The sequence below is a fragment of the Chanos chanos genome, chromosome 15 (genome assembly GCF_902362185.1).
Source record: "Chanos chanos chromosome 15, fChaCha1.1, whole genome shotgun sequence".
Classification (NCBI taxonomy): Eukaryota; Metazoa; Chordata; class Actinopteri; order Gonorynchiformes; family Chanidae; genus Chanos; species Chanos chanos.
The window spans coordinates 14006314-14017821 of record NC_044509.1 but is presented as its reverse complement, the minus strand read 5'-3'; the positions used below and the strand labels follow the sequence as shown (position 1 = coordinate 14017821).

General features: G+C 40.6%; 1 protein-coding gene across 1 annotated transcript in view; it reads right to left on the bottom strand.

The window, feature by feature from the left end:
* Positions 1-11508, bottom strand: part of robo3 (roundabout, axon guidance receptor, homolog 3 (Drosophila)) — a 98599-nt gene that overhangs the window by 41842 nt on the left and 45249 nt on the right. The gene's annotated exons all lie outside the window — the stretch shown is intronic.

Below are 11508 nucleotides of genomic sequence, written 5' to 3'. Positions count from 1 at the left end.
TTTTTTTTTGTTTTTTTTAAGTTGTTGTTGTCCTAAGAGGTTGCAAGGAATGAGGCATGAGCAGAGGTATTGTAATTCCTTCAGGTTTTCAGTGTGCTTTGAAATTGCTTTCCACCCTCCCAATTTGAATGACAGCGTGTTGGCGGGACAATTATGCATGAATAGCAGCAACACAAACAGAATCTCTACAGGCAAAACAAATTTTGCTATCAGGAGAGATTTTAGGATCGAAATAGGAAGGTGAACGGAATGGTGTACTGTCAGAATAATTACTAGATTCATCCTGACGGCAATTACACTGGGCTTTCTAATTTGATCTGTACATAGTGGGTCACATCTGATTTTTGCAAAGGAAGAGACAAGGTTCTGTTTGCTTAGTTGAAATGTCTACCAACAAATGCAGGTGTGAGAATATGCTTCAAACAGCTCCTGATTTATTGATAAGAGAGGTTTCATATCCACTGGGTAAATTCCTTTATGCAGCAACCTAATCCTCAAAGGTCAAATGGGATTACGAACAAAAGGCAAACCTTTTTTTTTTTAAATGACAGAGAAAGATAAACCGGTATTTTACGAATGCCAACCAAAGACCTGACTCTGAAGACGTATTTTCGGGGGTTCTCATCACACCGACTGTAACATCTGAAACGTGTGAGCTAAACAAACGTATTTATTTTTCTCTGTGTCTTCTGAGTCTGCTTTGAAGGAAAACAAATCTAACGCAAACTAACACTCAATCCAAACGGCAAAGAAAACAACAACATTTCACACAAATTGGGAAACAGAAAAAAAGGGAAAGGCATGAATTCATACACCAGCATTCTTACTCAGAAAACGAAAACCCTGCATCTCTGGAATGTAAAGGTGTTTGACCACCAGGGCTGAGCCAAATATTTTTAAGGAACTCATTGACAGAGAGAAAAGACTGTGCCTGGCAGGTGGTAGAGACACCCAGCGCGATCGGGCTCTAAGTATTGCTTCATAAGTATTACAGGCCAGTTCAATACATGTGCTCCAGTGGAAATGATGAGAAGAGGTTTTTTTACAGGAAAAGTGAGGTGATAGGAGACCAATCTACACTGCTTTTTGGGGATTTTTTTTTTTTTTTTTAAAGTATCACATCTCTTGCTTGGCTTTGAGCTCATTAAGTAAAAGCTGCAAGAGAAACGACAGAGCAGAGGAAATGAGGGTGAATATTAAAAATACAAATGAACACATTAGGAAAAAGCAAACTGACCTCTCACACCTTTGAGCCTCTATTTTGAATCAAAGGTGTGAGAAAGGTGTAGAACTGTTTCTGGTTCTACTTGGGGATCAAAAGAAAGCCAAGTTTCAGGTACAGCACAGCAAAAATAAATAAATAAATAAATAAATAAATAAATGGAAAGAAACAAAACAAGACAAGACAAAACGAATGAGGCCATTACAGTAAACAGTCAACCCAAGCGCCGGGAAAAAAAGAGGTCTACAAGTCGTCATTTTAGGATCTTTGAGGGCTAGGAGATAAAATACTCTAAGGGTTTTACCACTCTGTCAAAGTGAGATCCACCTTTAGGGCAGTGAGGCTTTATAGAGGTCTCTGTCAAAGGGGACTTGACAGACATCTCTGATCACCCTTTACCCATGTATAAACACCAGCAGATTGTGCCTGGAGATGGAAGAAACCTGAGACTTGATTGCACCACACTCAGTCTAGAAGAAATCTGTCTGTTATTACAGATGATGCTGGGAAAGTCTCTGATCGGCTAGCACATGCCTCAGGGAATGCTGCAGTTTTGAGACCGAATTATACACACACACACACACATATATATATATATATATATAAAGAAGTTAAAAAGTTGAGCTCAAAATGAAAAAAAATATGCTAAGCTAGAGCATTAAACTATCAGCCAGCTGCAGCGGATTACAGCTGAGTGTAGGATAAGTACTGCTGAAATTAGAACATGTCCACATAGCACAGAAATGCTTCAGTTCACCAAAAAAAAAAAAAAAAAAACAGAGACAGAGATTTTGCATGTCCTTGACACACAGACAGGTGACATAAGAGCAGAGGGATCAGAGTCAGTGCGACAGGCCAGATGAATTGCTGAAATCATGCTTTTTTTTTTTTCTCTGGGCTTCCTGTTACCGAGCCCTTGTGGTGTTGAGAGGGCTTGACCTTGTTGCTTTCCACAGAGAAAAAGAAGAGTGGAGAGCACCAGTGACCACAATGAATCCTTGGTCCTGCCAGTCCAAATGATCCGTCCTGATAGGGCTTTAATACTAAGGAGATTTCCCCCTTCCACTGGGAAGACAGAAAGAACTCCACAGCAAACAATTCACTTCTAATCGCTCTGGAGTGACCTTCAAGTAAACCACGAGGAGGACATATTTGAAGAAAAAGGGGCTGGGGTGATGTCAAACAGATGAAGTGTGGACGTGTCCTCAACACTTCCTAGTTTGTCAGCTAATTTTGAGAATCTGAAGCCCGTTCGCAAAATGTTGACAGAACAACTGGAGAGAAAGCCTTAGCAGAAGTGCTCTAGAACAATATCGTTGAAGATCTCCATGACAACCAATCATGGCACTACTAGAGAGGTTAAATGTTAGTTTAATTACTGTCTTCATTCCAAGAAAAGACCAAGAAAATTCCAGGAAAGCTCCACTTTGACACATCATTTAAAAGAATTAAGCCCTTTTTAAATGGAAGCAGCTAAAAATAAAAACAAAACATGCTAAAGAGATGGTCACAATTATTTCACCAGGATTTTCTCGGTTTTTATTCAGTCCAGCTCTCCTCTTTAAAGAGAACTTGCACTGGTTTATACACATCATCATATTAATAATCCAACAGTGAAGATACTTTCTTATTCCAACAGTAAATGATATGCTATTCATCTAAGGATTTAAGGCCAGTGAATAACTTAAATGACGTGAAAGAAGCCCGAGGGTGAAAGACAACAAAAAAAACCTACTAACTTTCTCTTATCTCCTCATCTGCAATTGTTTTTCTTCCTTTCTTTCTTTCTCTCTTACTTTCTTTCTTTCTTTCTTTCTTTGAGAGAGGGTGAGCCATTCCCTGTTAATCAGAATTTGTTGTTTTACAGCATCCCTCCTCCTCTTTTTCACTGGAGCATGGGAATTGATTTGCAAATGTGCATTCATTTCCCTAAGTTAGACTTGGGAGGTGGTGAGAGGGGGTAGAGGGTGTCTTCTCTGACCTGCCTTACCCCTGTGGTCTTCTCTTTACACATTGAGGACAACAAAGGGTCACTAGCATAAGAATACAAACTGCAGGTCATAAAGCTACGGCCTTCGTTATGGAGTTCCTGCCAGCGTGTGAGAGAGAGAACAAGACAGGGTAAAAGCCAAAAGGAAATTACAAAGAATATTTTGTTTTCCTGAGGGACAAACAACTTTTTTTGTGTGTGTATGTGTGTGTGCTCTTGTGATGTCGAGAACAGGGATGGATTAACCTAATAGGCAGCCACAAAAATTCTGTGACAACTTCAACAACAGCGTGCTAGACACCTTAAGGGGCTGCAGCGAAAGCAGCTTGAACATTTTCTACCTTAAAAGATCATGAGCAAAAACGATCCGCCTTGTGACAGTTTTTATTCTCCTTTTCTTTTTTTCTTTTTTTTTAATACCGATAAGAAGAGACAGCTTAGCATCACAGAGCGAAAATAAAGATCCTTTACAAGCACGGCTCAGAAGCTAAATGTCTTTGTAAGAGTTTTGATGGAGTTCAAAGCCGTGAAATAAGCCTAATCATTAAGACCACTTTTACAGGGAAAATTAAACAGGCACCTTGTGGAAATGAATTCATGACAATTCCTATCTTGAAAGCCTTACAAAGAAACGGAGCAAATATGTAAAACATGTCACAACAAATATGTCAAACCATGAGTTGCCATTTGTGTCGTTAAAATGAAATGCATTAAAGAGGATGCATGATCATGATGGAGTTTACCTTCTGAGGCCTTGGATGCATCCTTGGATATAAATTCAACATTATGATACAATGCATTCCACAAAGCTGAACCGTGCCAGAGAACTCACTAATACAAACAAACGGCATTGGCGATGCCCGGCAGAAAGTATCGATTTTTCAATGGAGTCTCAGAAGACGGCTTTTGGAGAGACGAGGGAGTCAATACGAGTAGTTCAGCAGTTTGACCTGCTTGCCAGACGTTCTCTCAACCTTGGAACCCAAGCCCTGCAGTAATAAAATACTCTATGCCACAGAAGACATCCAGTGTTCAAGCCACAAGGCCTAGATAGTCCTGTTCTTGCCTTGTCAAAGAAAGACATTCAAGGCTTTTGTGTGCATTTTTTCAACTGGGACACTCTACAAAGACCTCAGAGAAAGGATAGAACCTAAGGCACTGAATCTGCTCAAAGCCATCCTCTGCTTATCTGTTTTGCGGTTAAGCTGCTGCTGTACACCGGGCTGCTTCAATCTTCTCAGTGAACTTTGCAAATGCTTTATTGAGTATGAGACATATCTACAGCCTGGAGGTGACTGGGAGGTGCGAATTCACCGCACTCTGTTTTATTTTGTTTTATACTTTTAAATATGAGCTTCTTAGAAAAAAGAGAAACACATCTGGAATGCATGTTGATTGCATATTACATATATCTTGGGGGGGGGGCTTGAATTTTTCCCCTGAAAACTGAAAAGTGACTCCATTGGAGAATGGGAGAAGTGGAGTATGTATAATAAATTGTCCATGCTGGCGACAGTATAGCCCCAGTTCAGCTTTACCATAACGTCTGGCCCCCGGAAACAGAGCCCTGGAGTGCCTTGCTAATGGAGGTGACCGAGCTGGGGGTTACTACCAGACTACAGATGGGAGCGATAGCATCGGTTTCCTGGTCCACACAGAGGTGGTCCACAACCTCTGCATTCCACTAGATTAGTCTTCCCTGGATCCCCCAACTCTACTTCCTGTCTGACCCTCAACACCCACGGGTCAGGCCCACACAAATGAACCCACTGGTGGGGAAAAAAAAAAGGAGGTAGCATTTAGAATATTCCATGAAATGGAGAAATAGACAGGATGTCAAAGTGTCAAAAATGGAAGGGAGCTCTGGAAAGGCTTGTTTTGGTATCCTCTTAGATGTTGTTTTTCTGCAAGCCGGAGCAGTTGTTATAAAGCCAATGGGCTAACGTGCAAGGGTCTCCTTCAGAGTGCAGCTCTACCTCTTGATCTCATAAGACTCTGGGCTTTCAGCCCCAGCTGAAATGTCAGAGAACAGGTAAAAACAAAGAGAAAGCAACGCTTTGAAGTCCTCCGCTGTCTCCTCGACCCAAACCACAATGTTGCAGTGAGTTTCATACCTCACAGTCACATCGCAGTCTCTCAGTTTATGAAATGAGTGCAGATTGGTTCAAATGTTACATATGTAAAACCCATTTGAGAATGCTGTAACCAGGATTAATAGAAGATAAAAATGACTCCTACACAGACTGCCCACTGATTATAATCACGCTACCCACTCAACATCCACACCATACAATTCACAATGACACTGGGGGAAAAAAAATGAACACTGCGCTGTCTTCAACACATTATAAGCCTCTTCCACCACTTCTACCCTATAAGAGATAGCAACAGGCCAATCAGGATGTGTTCTTCTCTCTCTGATGGGTGATGATTGCCTTAGGAAATGGTCAAAATAAGGGTCAGGAATGCGACTCAGAAAGCCCCTAATCTACACCAAACATATGACTTGCTAGCAGAGATTCCTCAGGGATTCTCAGGAAGAAATTACTGAAGGAAAATGACTTACCTTGCCAAGTGTCTACAGTTACTGTGTCTGTGTGTGGCAAGCAACATGCCAGGAAGACTGGAAAAACTAGCAAACTGCTCAGTGATTGGTTGAGGTATTGGTAACTAGGACACGTATCTTTTGTTTTAATGTTGGTTTTGTACTCGCAATAAATGTTAATGTAAAAATAAAGGCTTTTAAATGTGACCACACTGCAAATGTATTCACACTGTGGAGAAGAAGATGCTCAAACACTCCAGAGGAGATTTAGCATAATAATGACTCACTTCTGCCCTGATCAGTCATGACAGGTTGTGTTCAACTCTCTGGAGATGTGAGAGGCACTGGATCTTTCATTGAAATATTCTCATTTTCTGATTAATAAATGGATTCCCTGATAACTTCCTACATTCAAACACCAACAAATTAAATGTATTTTCTAGAGAGACGAGGGGGAAGTAAATTATGATTAACCACATGATTCTTAGCATTCAGCCTTGAAATGGAAAGCTGCTTTATGACAGATAACGTATGTCCTTATGGCAATTAGTGGAACCATTAATCTAAAGAAAAGACAATTATATCTAGTATAAGTGGTATAAAAGGACTGGGGTCTTGAAGTTGGAAGTGGACAGCCTCTAGCAAATGCTTGTTTGGAAATATCCATCTAAAGTCAGTCTTTTGGATCAGGTCCAATTGACTCAATGACTTCAAAGCAGAACACTCCCATTCCTGCTGAGACACTTTTTATCGCCAATGAATACATACAACTACAGCGATAAGATCAAGTGTGTACCGACTTTCAGCTACTGAAAGAAAATGATCTGCATCTCAGATGCCTCAAACGTTCAGAAGAGAAAAGCACAACTTAACCAAAACAATGGCATGTGCGACATGTAAGAATAAAATCGAACAAATAATGTGCATTTTCAGCAGGCTGTGAGTAACAACTTAATGACTTTGCTCCATAACTTATTCCATTGTTTTTACGCTTGCTCAAATCAACTGTCCAAAAATAGTGAAAACTGTGCGTTTGATGTGAGTAGCAGGGAGTTTGTCCCCAAATCAAAATGGAAAACGCGGTAAACAGCAGGAGCTCGACTCTGAGCTGAGAAAGTTGAGTCCATTGATGAAGTTAATCTGACGACGATGGCGGTGTGTGCACAGACTGAATTATTAGCTTCAGTGTTCCTGACGGGAGAGCACACATGCCAAGCAAGCCTACTGTTTGATATGTCCTTCAAAAACCTAACGCATCCAATTCAGCCAAGTTTACAGAGTTCCTGAGGACAAACACTAAGAGACACACGGAGAAAATAGACCCCCGCTGGTCACACACTATGTCCTCAGAGGATGCACACAAATACACACACACACACACACACAGAGTGTGTGCAAACACACGGAGCAATCCACCTGCTGTCTGGGGGCTTAAAGCGCAGGCCGTCGCTGTTGCCCAGCGCGAGCGTGATGCAGACCGGTCTCTCAGACGCCAGAGGAGGAGAAAACCACACTGCCCACCTCCCCGCCGCGACTCCGTGGCTCTGGGGTCACTCACACGGTGCCCCACATCTGTTCACATTCCTCTCTTTCTCCCAGGGCATTGGACAAGCACTCACACCGACACACAGATAATAGTCAGAGCCCCATAGAGTGTCTTTTATAAGCAACCGAGGACAACAATACACTTCAGTGGGTCCAGCCTAATTTCTTCACAGTCAGTGAATGTGTACATATATAATGTGCATTTACATTCAGGAATTTGAAAGAACGGGACTTTATTCATGATGTCCGCTCCATCAAAAAAACAAAAAAACAAAAAAAAAACCGCAAACATCAAAATGGAAAAAATCTTGGTTCTTCCTGTGTTCCTCTCTCTAAATGAGTGTATTATCCTTATCAGAGGTCCTGTCCTCAGATGTTTTCATTTCATTCAAGGACCTTTCATTTTAACGTCTTACTCTTTTAAAAATTAAAAGCAGTTTTAATAGACAGCCACAAAAAAGAAAAGAAAAAGAAACTACCATAATCCCACAGAGACACTTTTCTTTTAAAAAGAGATTATTGTGGAGATTTCGGTGTTGAATTAGGAGAACAGCAGGTAGATGTCCCTTACTGATAGTTTGTGTGTTTCACAGTCGTAGCTCTTCAATCAAAAGAACTTTGCACTCACATTTCTTTTTTCAATACCACGACAAAGGAGTAGATAAATGTAATAGATAAATGTTTTACACAACCACAAGAGAGAAGTTAGACAGGAACACAAAAAGCACTTAGAAGATCTGCCAATAATCCAGGCATCTAGTCTGTAAAATCTTCAGGGATAGCTTTCATGTGCTGATTTTGTTGACGTTTACCTTCTACATACTCCACCACAAATCCAAATCTTATTAATGCAAAACTCCACCACAATGGCCTTGACACCACTTACAAGCCAGAACGCTGCTCGAGCACGTTCGATCGCAACTTTTCGCGCAGTAGGAGTTAAACATAAATGTGTGCTGTTCTGAATAAAGAGCAGTAACAGCATGGCACTGGTGGGAGACAGGACAAAAGCCTTCTTTTAAATGTCAGTTTCTTTCAAAACAGGATAGGACACAGGAAATGATGTCACACCACAGCGAGGGTACATCACAGAGAACAGATGGGGGGGGGGGGGGGGCGGTTATATGCGGGATGACAGGGACACCGGGGGCTCTATTCCATGAGTGTCTGTCTCTGCATCTGGAGCTTTCTGTTGGACCTGGGCTTAGGGTCACCATAGCCACTGGAACTAATGCGGCATACCATTAAGCTGTCTACGGCTAGGGGCTGGGCCTGGCCGCCCCAGCAGATTGATGCTTTGGCATTGTTGTGCCCCCCTATTCACCCATGACAGCCACGTCAACCAGTGCAAGGTCTACGGGGTTAAGTCAGCCGTTCTGTCGACACCACCGCTATAAAGAAAAGCTGCGTGTGTTTTTGGTTTCCTCGGATGGCCAATTAAAATACCTTAGTCCTTTATAGTAGAGTGTAAGGCCATGTTCTTTTTACACTTGGCCTCAGTCTTACAAAATGCCGAACCTTATTTCAAGTACGCTTTTACAGATACTCTTGTTCTGGAATTGTTCCACACATAAAAACAAGATGAATAGGAATTAAGATAAATACTGGGCTCTTAATTGGCTAATCCACTGCTAAACTTCAGAGCTCTTCTGTCAGTGATCAGACTTTGAATCAGATGTGTCTGAAATCAGACACAGACATCAGAGAGGTTAAACGAGATTTGTGTTTACCTGCTACTTTACTGACACACTCTCAGCAGCCTAATGTTTACGGCAGCAAGACAAGGGGCTGTCTGGTTGTGACGACCAAGTGAGTCATTACAGTGACACATCCCCATTTCTCATCACTGATCTCTGAAGAAATGACACTATGACACACTCAAATAAAATAGTTGAGGCTAAAATACACAAACGCTGGAATATCACTCTGAGACAGAGAAAGATACATTAACATTCTTCCATTAAAATGACTGCTGTGAATGTCTACAATCTCGGTTTCTATGCCGTGGCAATAGGATAATATCCCTTCCCAGTGCTATTTGAGAGCTTCTGTTTGTTGGCTTGTTTTTTCTTTAATCCAAGTATAATTTCCTTGATTTATAGCTGAAAGAATAAAAAAAAAAGCGGTCTACTAAAATAAACATTTAACACTATAGGCTAAAATAAAATCTGCAGTGTGAATTCTTAGACGTATAGTCTATTTTGGAGTCGTTCTCTTATGTTCATGAAAGGTTTATTCACTTAGAAACATGTCATTACTGCGTGAGTCAGAGATTAGCTCTGAGCCTTGGTTTCGTTAAATGCTTGTGTGGGGGCAATGATGGGAAAACTGACAGCTGTTTTGAAGCTGTTCCAAAAGACTTCAAAAGGAACTGTGTGAACACATGTCCTTGTCTATTTACAGACACACACTCACGTACAGACAAACACAACATCCTGGACAAAAAAGAGAGACAACAACACAAATAAATAAATAAATAAAAAAGTCATTTCACTAAACACTACTATAACCCACTTAAAGTTCTTATCAGGTGTGAAGAGGTGATGGAAGGTAGCCAATGACACGTCAACGCATACCTACAGTGGATTAAGCCTACTTTCAAAGTAAGGTGTTAACTGAGTGGATACAGTGTAAGGATGATCACATACAGGTTAAAGCTGTCGTTCTAAAAGGTCAAACAAAGGATAGGTGTGTAAATGGATGAAAGGGCTATTAGTTGGTCTTGTCGCTGAGAGAACTATGTTGCTGCAGGAACCGAGAAGGCACTAAAGAAAACTGCCATCTCATCCACACTTTAATCCTTTTGGCCACTTATTCGCAGAAGGGTCGCATTGCCAGATATTTCAGGGAAAACGACAATGTTTACTGCCTCATAAAAATGAACCACTACAGTGCAGAGCAGTGACAATGATATGGCTAAGTACAGAACTGTAAAACATGAGATGTGCCATTTAAACCTTTCCCGGAGAAGTAAGTTCAAGACATTGACCAGACATGTTACAGATCATTTCATTGGAGCTGCAAATGTAGTTGAACATTTTATGGATTTAACAATTTTCTAGAGAAAGCAAAACTGACAAATTTTGTACAGTGAGCATTTGTATGATACTAAGCAAAGACAAGTATTGTCCAAAAAAGGTCAGCGTTTGGTTAAAGTCTATGTGTCACCCTCCAACACCCAACTGCAGTGCTGTTCCCTCAGAAGAAGAATAGGACGTGGTCGTAAACAGAGTCAGACACGTACAATGCAATGTAACTTGCAAATGTAGAGCATTTTTAAAAATCGTAATCCTATTACGCTTTGTGCGCCGTGTATAAAGGTACATAAGCAGTGATGCTTTTGCCCTTATTTATTTTGCTTGTAAGGAACTTAATGGTTAAAGTAATAGTGCAGTGTTTAGTTACTATTTAACATCCAAAACAACGAGCCTTAATATTTTTAAGTTTAAATAAAGCCACTTTAAATGAAGTACGGACAAACGTGAAGAACAAAAATCGAGACAGGACTGTGTTTATGACAGCAAAATCCTTCAATGAAGTATTGGTCTAACCGTTGTCGCGTACAGCCGATAATAATACACAAATGTAATTTGCAGACTGGCGTTACACACAAACAAAGTTTACAGTTAGGATGTAAATGAAACTCAGAAAACCTCATGGGTGACGCGTTGTCTTGTATTTTCATTATGGAATTTAGCGCATCTTCAAACGCCACGCGATATGTCTAACGCAGTGAACGACCGTTACAAATAACCTTGTAGGTTGCACTATTTACGAACGTAATGGATATTAGTACAATTTGTGTTACTTTCATTAGGAATAAGGGGGTAAAAACGGGGGTGAGTTTTAACGGTATAATTATAAGCTATGTTATATTAAAAAGAAAACAGAAAACTTACCATGAACCAAGGAGATGAGCGTAAAAATAATTGGTAAGGCATACACACACAGACGAAACTCCATTACCAAGTGGTATCCAATCTCGTAATCGTTTTGATGTGTCCAGTTAGAGTTTGTAAAGTTTCCAAATTCGAACAAATAAAAGAGAATGAAGGGGAGTGATAACACCGGCAGCAAAGCTATTATTAAGGGCCAGGTAGCCACATGGAAGAACTTTTCAAACTTAAGTTCAAACCTACAACCAATTTCTTCCACAGATTGAGTCGTGCCGCAATACAACTATTCCAAATATACAAGCACTTCCAT